This window comes from Leiobunum rupestre, chromosome 5 (genome assembly GCF_980474605.1).
Source record: "Leiobunum rupestre chromosome 5, qqLeiRupe1.1.hap1, whole genome shotgun sequence".
In the NCBI taxonomy this organism is placed as follows: Eukaryota; Metazoa; Arthropoda; class Arachnida; order Opiliones; family Sclerosomatidae; genus Leiobunum; species Leiobunum rupestre.
The window spans coordinates 60256730-60269750 of NC_143388.1; positions in this window are offsets into that span (position 1 = coordinate 60256730).

The window sequence follows — 13021 nt, forward strand, 5'->3', positions numbered from 1 at the left end:
CTGACCTACCTAAATCGTTCCTGACTGTGATGCTGACCTCACTAACTCGTTCCTGACTGTGATGCTGACCTACCTAACTCATTCCTGACTGTGATGCTGATCTACCTAACTCGTTCCTGACTGTGATGCTGACCTATCTAACTCGTTCCTGATTGTGATACTGACCTACCTAAATCGTTCCTGACTGTGATGCTGACCTCACTAACTCGTTCCTGACTGTGATGCTGACCTACCTAACTCATTCCTGACTGGGATGCTGACCTACCTAACTCGTTCCTGACAGTGATGCTGACCTACCTAACTCGTTCCTGACTGTGATGCTGTCCTCACTAACTCGTTCCTGACTGTGATGCTGACCTCACTAACTCGTTCCTGACTGTGATGCTGACCTACCTAACTCGTTCCTGACTGTGATGCTGACCTACCTAACTCGTTCCTGACTGTGATGCTGACCTCACTAACTCATTCCTGACTGTGATGCTGACCTACCTAACTCGTTCCTGACTGTGATGCTGACCTCACTAACTCGTTCCTGACTGTGATGCTGACCTACCTAACTCGTTCCTGACTGTGATGTTGACCTACCTAACTCGTTCCTGACTGTGATGCTGACATCACTAACTCGTTCCTGACTGTGATGCTGACCTCACTAACTCGTTCCTGACTGTGATGCTGACCTACCTAACTCATTCCTGACTGTGATGCTGACCTCACTAACTCGTTCCTGACTGTGATGCTGACCTCACTAACTCGTTCCTGACTGTGATGCTGACCTCACTAACTCGTTCCTGACGGTGATGCTAACCTCACTAACTCGTTCTTGACTGTGATGCCGACCTCACTAACTCGTTCCTGACTGTGATGCTGACCTACCTAACTCATTCCTGACTGTGATGCTGACCTACCTAACTCGTTCCTGATTGTGATACTGACCTACCTAAATCGTTCCTGACTGTGATGCTGACCTCACTAACTCGTTCCTGACTGTGATGCTGACCTACCTAACTCATTCCTGACTGTGATGCTGACCTACCTAACTCGTTCCTGACAGTGATGCTGACCTACCTAACTCGTTCCTGACTGTGATGCTGACCTCACTAACTCGTTCCTTACTGTGATGCTGACCTCACTAACTCGTTCCTGACTGTGATGCTGACCTCACTAACTCGTTCCTGACTGTGATGCTGACCTCACTAACTCGTTCCTGGCTGTGATTCTGACCTACCTATATCGTTCCTGACTGTGATGCTGACCTACCTAACTCGTTCCTGACTGTGATGCTGACCTACCTAACTCGTTTCTGATTGTGATACTGACCTACCTAAATCGTTCCTGACTGTGATGCTGACCTCACTAACTCGTTCCTGACTGTGATGCTGACCTACCTAACTCATTCCTGACTGTGATGCTGATCTACCTAACTCGTTCCTGACTGTGATGCTGACCTACCTAACTCGTTCCTGATTGTGATACTGACCTACCTAAATCGTTCCTGACTGTGATGCTGACCTCACTAACTCGTTCCTGACTGTGATGCTGACCTACCTAACTCATTCCTGACTGTGATGCTGACCTACCTAACTCGTTCCTGACAGTGATGCTGACCTACCTAACTCGTTCCTGACTGTGATGCTGACCTCACTAACTCGTTCCTGACTGTGATGCTGACCTCACTAACTCGTTCCTGACTGTGATGCTGACCTACCTAACGCGTTCCTGACTGTGATGCTGACCTACCTAACTCGTTCCTGACTGTGATGCTGACCTCACTAACTCGTTCCTGACTGTGATGCTGACCTACCTAACTCGTTCCTGACTGTGATGCTGACCTCACTAACTCGTTCCTGACTGTGATGCTGACCTACCTAACTCGTTCCTGACTGTGATGTTGACCTGCCTAACTTGTTCCTGACTGTGATGCTGACCTCATTAACACGTTAATGACTGTGATGCTGACATCACTAACTCGTTCCTGACTGTGATGCTGACCTCACTAACTCGTTCCTGACTGTGATGCTGACCTCACTAACTCGTTCCTGACTGTGATGCTAACCTCACTATCTCGTTCCTGACTGTGATGCTGACCTCACTAAGTCGTTCCTGACTGTGATGCTGACCTACCTAACTCATTCCTGACTGTGATGCTGACCTACCTAACTCGTTCCTGGCTGTGATGCTGACCTCACTAACTCGTTCCTGACTGTGATGCTGACCTACCTAACTCGTTCCTGACTGTGATGCTGACCTACCTAACTCGTTCCTGACAGTGATGCTGACCTACCTAATTCGTTCCTGACTGTGATGCTGACCTCACTAACTCGTTCCTGACTGTGATGCTGACCTCACTAACTCATTCCTGACTGTGATGCTGACCTACCTAACGCGTTCCTGACTGTGATGCTGACCTACCTAACTCGTTCCTGACTGTGATGCTGACCTCACTAACTCGTTCCTGACTGTGATGCTGACCTACCTAACTCGTTCCTGACTGTGATGCTGACCTCACTAACTCGTTCCTGACTGTGATGCTGACCTACCTAACTCGTTCCTGACTGTGATGTTGACCTGCCTAACTCGTTCCTGACTGTGATGCTGACATCACTAACTCGTTCCTGACTGTGATGCTGACCTCACTAACTCGTTCCTGACTGTGATGCTGACCTCACTAACTCGTTCCTGACTGTGATGCTAACCTCACTAACTCGTTCCTGACTGTGATGCTGACCTCACTAAGTCGTTCCTGACTGTGATGCTGACCTACCTAACTCATTCCTGACTGTGATGCTGACCTACCTAACTCGTTCCTGACTGTGATGCTGACCTCACTAACTCGTTCCTGACTGTGATGCTGACCTCACTAACTCGTTCCTGACTGTGATGCTGACCTACCTAACTCGTTCCTGATTGTGATACTGACCTACCTAAATCGTTCCTGACTGTGATGCTGACCTCACTAACTCGTTCCTGACTGTGATGCTGACCTACCTAACTCATTCCTGACTGTGATGCTGATCTACCTAACTCGTTCCTGACTGTGATGCTGACCTACCTAACTCGTTCCTGATTGTGATACTGACCTACCTAAATCGTTCCTGACTGTGATGCTGACCTTACTAACTCGTTCCTGACTGTGATGCTGACCTACCTAACTCATTCCTGACTGTGATGCTGACCTACCTAACTCGTTCCTGACAGTGATGCTGACCTACCTAACTCGTTCCTGACTGTGATGCTGACCTCACTAACTCGTTCCTGACTGTGATGCTGACCTCACTAACTCGTTCCTGACTGTGATGCTGACCTACCTAACTCGTTCCTGACTGTGATGCTGACCTACCTAACTCGTTCCTGACTGTGATGCTGACCTCACTAACTCGTTCCTGACTGTGATGCTGACCTACCTAACTCATTCCTGACTGTGATGCTGACCTCACTAACTCGTTCCTGGCTGTGATGCTGACCTACCTATCTCGTTCCTGACTGTGATGCTGACCTCACTAACTCGTTCCTGACTGTGATGCTGACCTCACTAACTCGTTCCTGACTGTGATGCTGACCTACCTAACTCGTTCCTGACTGTGATGCTGACCTACCTAACTCATTCCTGACTGTGATGCTGACCTACCTAACTCGTTCCTGGCTGTGATGCTGACCTACCTAACTCGTTCCTGACTGTGATGCTGACCTCACTAACTCGTTCCTGGCTGTGATGCTGACCTACCTAACTCGTTCCTGACTGTGATGCTGACCTAACTAACTAACTCGTTCCTGACTGTTATGCTAACCTACCTAACACTTTACTGACCGTGATGGCGACCAAGCTTAGTTTTTCTCATCTGGTGCCGCTCTTCGTAAGCATTTCGCATGGAGTTCGCCTAACATAGTTTTCATATTTTGTGTAAGATAGTTTGCATAGTTTGTGTAAGATAGTTTCCATAATCCATAAATTATTCGAAAAATGTTAAATATTAAAACTCTTATAAATCTAACAGTATAATTATTACATAAAAATCGATATTTATGCACTTGATTCTACTCTATATAATTTAAATATATTGGATATTGTGCGATAAATATTTAATAAAACTTTTTTATTATTAAAAATCTTATAAATCTAACAATATGACTTATACATTTCTTTCAAAGACACTATAATAAAATATTAATTTAGATAAAGAAACGGTGATTTTTACGCACTTGATTCTTCTCTGCCATCTATAATCTTAATATATATTGTGCTGTAAATATTTAATTAGAAAAATAAAATATTAAAAACCATTATAAAACTAACAAAATAATAAATACATTTATTTAAATGCCAATGAACAAATATATTAATTTAGATTAAGAGACAGGTTTCCGAGTACAGATGCCGTTAAAAACCAACAGCGTCGGGAACTAGAAAAAAGTTTAATGCCAAAGTTTCCTCATTTTATTATTTAGCGGCGCATTTTCCTGTAATGAAAAAATGAAAGTGGGATAAAGTTGATTTTTCTGGGACGGGCGGCTAAGTTATGCGGGAGGTTAAGCTCTGCTCATTAAGAAACGGGAACGTGGCAGTGCTGCCAAAAGCATTTTCACAATTCACTTTTTAGCGTTTTTAAGAGTCTTCTTTTTAAGGAATTACGTAGAGTCATAAGTATATTTTGCATCTGTTACGAGAGGGGTTTCTATCTGAACCGTAACACGTTCCTTTGCAGGTTCGACGTCATCACGGTTCAAACGATACCACCTGTAAAAATTACAAAGCTTAGGGATATTTTCTGATTTATAACGTATATTTTCCGATTAAATAGTTTTAGAAATAAATTTATTTCGTATTTCGCAGTTAACTATTCTTTCTTCCAAAGGGCACTTTTAAAATTCAGTGGAAGTCTGCATGTTTCAATCAAAAGATATTTTATATACTTTTGATAGCGGTGGTGGCTGAAGGAAAATATTGGGTGGGGTAACAAATTAAAAATTCGGGTTAGCCCACAGCTCTTCTCGAAAATCACGTTTATTTGTCAAGCCAAAAACGCAAGATTTGTTTTTCTAAATTTGTATGGTATATTTGCTAGTGATTTTCACGACCATAGCAAATATCAAACCTAATTCAATATTTATTTAAATCATTTTCTTAATTAACATAATTATATGAATATATATATATATATATATATATATATATATATATGTATAATACAATTATTATTTATGTGGATTTTCGAAAATTAGAGACCAAAATGTTATTTATGGAAATTTTGGGGGTGTAATATTGGGGGTTACAAATACATAGATTTTACCCCCCCCCCCCCGAAATCTAGGAGGGTACAATGTACCCATATACGCCCCCTTTCCACTGTTTGGTATAGCTTAACCTAATTACCTGAATCATAATTAACATAATACCAATAAGTACAAAAATTAGCAAAAATTGTCTACCATCTGATTGCAAATACCCCCTTAGTGTCTAAATAAAGCCAAGGCGAAATTTTCTACAACCAACGACGATAATATACGATTCAGTTTGGTTGCTAGTCCAGCTCGAGAGGGTCAGTGTCGAAAACAGGTTCGGTCAGAAATTTGGTGTTCACACAATAGGAAGTACCATACTTATGATTATGATGTTACTTATGCCGACCAAAATGGAAATACATGAAACATAATTCGGACGTACATTCCTAGACGTATAACTGCGTCCTTAATCTCTGTCTATCTCATGGTAATGATTCCTTCCTGGTCCAAAGAGAAGGAAAGTTTGTTTAAAGGAGTTAGTTTTCGTTTCAAAGAGTTAAAAATAAGAAACGCAATTTCGCTTTGGGCCCGTTTTTTCAACAAAACGTGAATCAACGACGCGCTTTTAGGAAACAAATTATTTTGATATCAACTTTCACCCTACTCGTTTTTTTTTTAAATAATTTTGCGTAGGTTTTCCTTTAAAATATCCAAAAACCAAAAAAAAGATTATTAAGAAGAGTTTCATTAACAGAAATTCCATTGTTTACTGCAGAAACATCGAAATTTTGAAAATGTGGATTGTAGAAAAATAATCGACAGACAATTATGGAAGGTACATAAAGTATTTTTTTATTTTTATGTCATTAAGGGGCCTTAAAAATATTAAGATGATTCCTTGGAGTCATTTCATTGCATTATTTATACTCTTACAAGGATGGGCAATTTATCTGAGGAAGAGCTCAGCTCATCACCCACTGCTCAATTAAGGAAAGCTTCGCTCCTCACTTATGGAGCTCAATTGAACAACCTAATCGTTGCTTCTCTCTATTCACGCTTATTTAAGCAATATTCTCTGGGGGTCCTCTCTTTTCGTACTCATTTGAGCAACATAAACGAGTCTCCATTTTTAAGCTCATTTGAGAAGCATTAACGGCGATTCTCTCTTTTCAAGCTCATTTGAGTACCATAAACAAGTCTCCTCTTTTTAAGCTCATTTGAGAAGCATAAACCGAGAAACGATGCTCCTCTTTTCAAGCTCATTTGAGTACCATAAACAAGTCTCCTCTTTTTAAGCTCATTTGAGAAGCATAAACGGTGCTCCTCTCTTTTCAAGTTCATTTGAGTACCATAAACGGGTCTCCTCTTTTTAAGCTCATTTAAGAAGTATAAGCGGTGCTCCTCAATTTTCGTCCCTTTTTGAGCAACATGAACGGTACTCCTCTCTTTTCACACTCATTTGAAAATATTTAGATCTGCAAATATGTAATTTTCTCTGACCGTGCCCATCGTGGTATTTTCAGTGGCCTTCAAAAGAGGATATGTTAGTGGGGCCTAATGGACATAAATATTTTACGGCTTCATTTTTCCCAGCAGAATATACATTATAAAAAATTAACTATTCGCTGTCATCCCATAAAAGCAAGTTTAACCTTTGAAAATCAATTGCGTCTACTACGGGCTTTTCTCTATAATAAGTATCCGTTTCATATCTTGGAGGAAAGATTCTAAAATGCGCTTAAAGACGAGGTTGTCTCGTTCAAAGGCGTTATTTTTCTCTCAGGTGGGAAATACCTTTAAACTGGTCATTATAGACGGGACCGCGACCAACATTTCTTTCGATCATGAGACCACAATTTTCCTACTTCCGAGATGGAGGGATACGACCGAAATTATTGAAGTATAATTACCTGTTCTTTGAATATAAAGAAACAACCTATATTGTGACCACTCAATGAAAATGACACATGACATATCCTAATTTTAGTTAGAAAATACTCTAAATATAAATATAAATATAAATATTTTTTTTTCGTACTTGTCACCAAATATTTAGTGATAATATTTTCGTTAAATTATAAATCTTGAATAGTTTTTTTAGGTTTTGATCAAATTGCCCAAAATTGAACCCTTATTAATATTTTTTTAATCCAAATTCAAACATCTTAATGTCGTCTTAGGAATAAATATGGTTTAGACAGGTGTTTTTGTGTGGGTAATTTACTCGTCAATGATTAAGTGAAAGATTTAAAAAAAATACAGGAAAACAATTACATTCTAGAATGATAAATTGGTTACCTGAAAAAGTGGTTCTTATTTACACGTTTAGCGTGGTCTCTTACTTCCCTCATTAGTATTCCGTTAAATTCCAAATCAGGTTAATTTTGTCACACTTAAATGATGGATCCTTTTGGTTTGTTAATTTGCATTTCGTTTTTAAGAGCAGAGAAAGTTAACTTCACGAATTTTATTTCAAGAATATAACCAAAAAAATTCAGTATAGCTGACTGACTGGTATTTGTGTTAATTTAGATAATTAAATATCAAAATTGAAAAAAGAACATAATTTCCATTGTCCTAAATATTTTTATTTTATATGCATTAAGTCTATATACAAAAAGCGTATTTGTAAATTTAAACTAAAGACAAAGAACCTCTTTTTTGTTTTTCGTTCAATAATTTTTCACGGTTCAGTGGGAAAAAAAACTTCGTTTTGGTAATTTGAACCTTTGGAGTAAATTGCAATTCCCTATCGCATAGGTTTTGGTTTCCGATACGTTAGAGTTCGTAATGAACATGGAGCCGTTTTAAGACATCTTAGGCTGGGTCATTTGCGTAGGCCATAGGGCAGGGCTTGTGCAGAGACGCGCAAACAAGAAATTCGGTAATATTATCTAATCAGTTACTAAAAGTGAAATTGTTACTATTAATTTTCTAAAAATTGAAAAGTCATTTTCAAAATTGGTTAATTAGTTAAATTACTGAATTACTAATAATTACCTATTTAGTAGAATAGGTTGCTAAATTTGTAAATATATATTTCAGTAATTTACAATATTAATAAATTTTATGATATGCTAAATTAGTAATTTACTTAATAATAATGAATAGAAATACGTTATTATAAACTAATTAATTTATAAATAAAATTTTCTAACGTACTTAATAATTAACTTAATTATTATTTAATTATTTTTATAACTCAATAAGTTAGCAATTCGTAAAGCCGTTATTGTGTAATATGCTGAGTTATTAATTTATTTAAAAACTAATTTAATAAATTGCTCGCGATATTATAATATTACGAAATTACTAAAATGGAAATTACTAAATTTAGTAATTTACTAAATTAATGCATGAATTAGTCATTTTCTATGTTCAGCTACTAGTAATTTGTTATATTGGTTATTTGTTAAATGGCTTATTTAGTCAATTGGTAATTATTTAAAAATTTGTGATTTTGTAATTTTAAGAAAAATTGACTTCAGAAAAATAATAATTTGCTAATTAATTTACCAAATTTCAAATTATTAATTAAATATTCATAACCAAACCTACAATTAAAGAACCAAAGATTGTACAAGTCTCACAGTATATACATCATGTCTCAAAAAACCGAAAAATAACTGCCCTTATCACCACTTTATGTCATTCGTAATTAAGGGTCATTGTTTAAAATAGTCAAGGATTCAAATTTTAAAATCTATATTTTGCTCTGAATTCTTTTATTTTTTATTAATATTTTAAGACTAGAAATTACAGAAATTAAAACCGAAAACGATCCAGCCAACTAATCTCGGTAACAGTGAGTGTAGGGAGCTGTGGGCTCACGGGGCATGAAGGGTTGCCACTACCCTCCTGCTTGATTTTGACCACATTTCGAAGCTCTCTGGCGCTTTTTTAATTCATCGTAGGAAAATGAAAAAAAAACAGGCACCCCCTACAACTCCTTAAATTTTTTGCATAACCTTTTGAAACACCCTGTATATATATATATATATATATATATATATATATATATATATATATTGGGTCCTAGACACTGTGTCTACTAAACCTAATGCATAAAATAGCCCTGATTGATATTATATTTTCTGCACTATCAAAATAGAAACACCGCAACTCTTTCACAGTTCATATTATCGCTCCATTTCCATGTGGATTTTTTTGTTTATTAATTGTATACAGAGAAATAAATATATTTTTCTATTATAGCTGCTTTAGAATAAAATACAACAATAGAAAAGCGTGCTTCACTGCTTTTTGGGCAGTCCACTTGGACTTTCCTCAACTGGCGTCGGTTTGATTAAATGATAACCTTTTTCTGTTATAAAACACTTTTAGCCATTGAAAGCGGAGCGTATTTAAAGTTTCCTTAAAATAGTTGAAAAAAGAATAGTAAAAATGGAACGAATAAGGAAGTAAATGTCCATTTCCTCTCATAGTTTACCTAACCCCTTGTATGTAAATTTGTATTAATTTTTGTTCCGACCGCCTATTTTTCCATAAATTTCACGGCCTCCTTATCAACGAACAATGTACACTAGCTTCCAGCGTTTTATTCCCAACGCGGTGGCAAATACTAAGATTTGTTTCACTATTACTTGGATAAACAAAGGAAATGAGTTGAAAGAATGTCGCTCCCCCGTTTGATTCGTGAGCGAGACAAAAGAGCTGTAAATACGATAGTTACTATCGCTAAACTAATTGGTAACAACATTAGTGTATAATATTGTTCCATAAGTTTGTCACTTTGGGGAATATTTTACTGAGAGCTAGTAACGAAGTGACGTCATCACAAGAAGAAAATCTCCCCCTAGCGAGGCGCTGTAAAGGCTACGTGTGACGCGGGAGCAGCGTTGTACGATATTTTCAACGGCGTGCTATATAGTACGCATTTTTCGATAATTCAGCTTGCGCGTACGATAATGTACTATAATTTTCATTTTGGCTGAAAAAATTCGAATTTTAAACGTAAGTTTTCAATGCGTCGAGCTTTAAAGGAAAAGTTCAGGTTGGGTAAGATTTGGATTTATTTGAAAGATCATGTTTAAATAAACTCAAAAATATCAGTCGTAAAATTGTACCTTTTTTTAATGACGAGAAATTAATTTTTAAACGAGTGAAATTTACCCGCCAAGTGAGCTGCCATTTTGTTTCGCGGTGACGTTCTAGGACTTTAATCACGTGCTGTTCGCGCTATAACAGCGCTCGGTTCCCTGCGCGCGCTTGCTCCGCGTGCGGTCTGCGGCTCCAGGGAAGGCGAAAGAAAATGGCAGATCGCTTGGCGGGTAAATTTCGCTCGCTTGGACTTTTCCTTTAAGTGTTATTAAAAAAATTATTTAACAAGTTTAACGTGAGTATTTCACAGAAAATCCAAATTTACCGCCATTTTTCTGGCTTACGATAATGTATTTTTGATATCGAAATTTTTTGGCTCTGGCACGATAATTTTAGTTTCAGGAACTGGCAACGCTGCACGGGAGCGAGCGGACGCAAAACGGTGACGAAGCCCGTAATGCAGTCTGTCTTGCGAATAGCTCTCAGTAAAACTTTTGCATGTGAAGAATAGGAATTGTCACACATATGAAACAATATTATACGCTTATGGAAACAATAAACACTTCTTTAATCAAGCATGGCTGAATTGACAAAAGTATCGAATTGTAAATAGTCATTGAAATAAATTGAGGAAAGAATCTAATCTTAGCATCAAACGAAAAACTCGTGACCGGAATGCTTGTTTGCTAATTATGGTAGATATTGTTTGATATTTATCAATTATTTATCAAGATCTATGCCTTGAATATATTTTACTTTAGAAAATGTGGTTAGACCATTATTTTTAATAATATATTTTAAATATTAATATTATATTAGTTAATATCTCATATTATTATGAAAAATATTTTAGTTATAAATGAACTAGGAAAGTCGTTAGTTCGTTAAAGGTTTAAAATAACTTTATGAAAAACGACATTTGGAATGAGTTGAATACACTAAAATGTATTTATAATTTTTCTCAAGAAATTATATTTTATTGCTGAAACATTTTTATAGTTAAAAATTATTAATTTATTAAAATTATTTAAAATTGGACAAAATTTATATCAAATATTACTATGAACAATAATTTAACGCTGAAATTTTATTTATTCTGATTTTATTTTCTGTTTTTCTCACAAAATTGACGTAAAATTTTATATTTGAAATAAGATTTTTCAAAAATTAAAATAATCCAAAATCTTTCTTTCTAAATTATTTCTAAAAAAAATGAAATAATGAATTGCAATCCTTTGGAATATTGTATGGCATTCTTAAAGCATGACCATAACTACCTTCCTCATACCCAAAAGCCAAAGAAACAGCTAAAAAAATTGAATAACTTAATTTATTAATTTCCGCGTTACTCTAATATGTTAGATTTAAATATTAAATAACTTAAATTTAAATCAATTAGTGTCAACCACAAAAACAGGCGTGAATTTACAATAATAAAAATTAACACAATCCAAATGAGAATATGTAAAAATTCAAAATATAATATTAATATAATATTATAAATCATTTTCATGGCATCCTTGTAGGATGTCACGTTAGGCTATATGGTTGCACGCGCAAACAAGTTCTCAGACATCGTTAAAATTTGTCAAAAATAACATTTTAAAGAGTGGCACGTAACGGGTTATATCCCACGTACCCTTTCAAAGCCAGTATCCTAAACAACTGAACTTATCCGAACAGTTTACCTTATTCTTTCCTAAATACTCCGGCTGTTCTTTAGCTAAAAAGTTTCCTTGTCCGAAATGTTTGAATATTTTTTTGACACGATATTTTCGCTATGGAGTTACTGGTTTAACTTTCACCGTAGTACCAGGTGTTTGTACTCAAGAGTACTAGATCAAATATCTCCAAATAAATTAAACGTATTTGATTAATTTTATTAAATATGGGTAAATAAATGATTTTATTTTTACTTTTATTAAACCTCTATAGTGCACAAAATAATCGTTGTTTTGCAATTATTTCTTACTTAAATAAATAAATTCTTAATAAAATTGTTCATAGAATAGAGTGCTTTTTCAACTACTCAACTTTTTAAGGGATCATTAATTAAATTAAATATGAATAATTTGAATTTATTTTATAAAGAAAACATAAAAAATAAAAAATGTATTTCAAAATTTAATACTTAATACGGTTCGCGAAATTCCGCTCAACATTTTATTATTTGAACCCAAAATTCAATTAAACCAAAATAATTCGTATAATTTTCGAAGTCAAATTCATTTTATTATTATTATTATTATTATTATTATTATTATTATTAGATTATATTATTATGATATAATTTTATACTTACATTTAATTTAATTTAATTTTATATTTATTTTTAACCTTTGTCTTAATATTTAATTCGATTTAATATTAAGACCAAAGTTTGAAAATATATATAAAAAATTAAATTTAAAATAAATATAAATATAAATCCAAAATAATTTTACGTTTATTATAATTTCAAATTTAATATTAAGACAAAAATTTAAAAAATATAAATAAATATATTAATAAATAAATAAATAAATATATAAATATATAAATAAATATATAAATATATAAATAAATATATATATATATATATATATATATATATATATATAAATAAATAAATAAATAAATATATATATATAAATAAATATATAAATAAATAAGTAAATAAAAAAATATATAAATAAATAAATAAATAAATATATATATATAAATAAATATATAAATAAATAAGTAAATAAAAAAATATATAAAT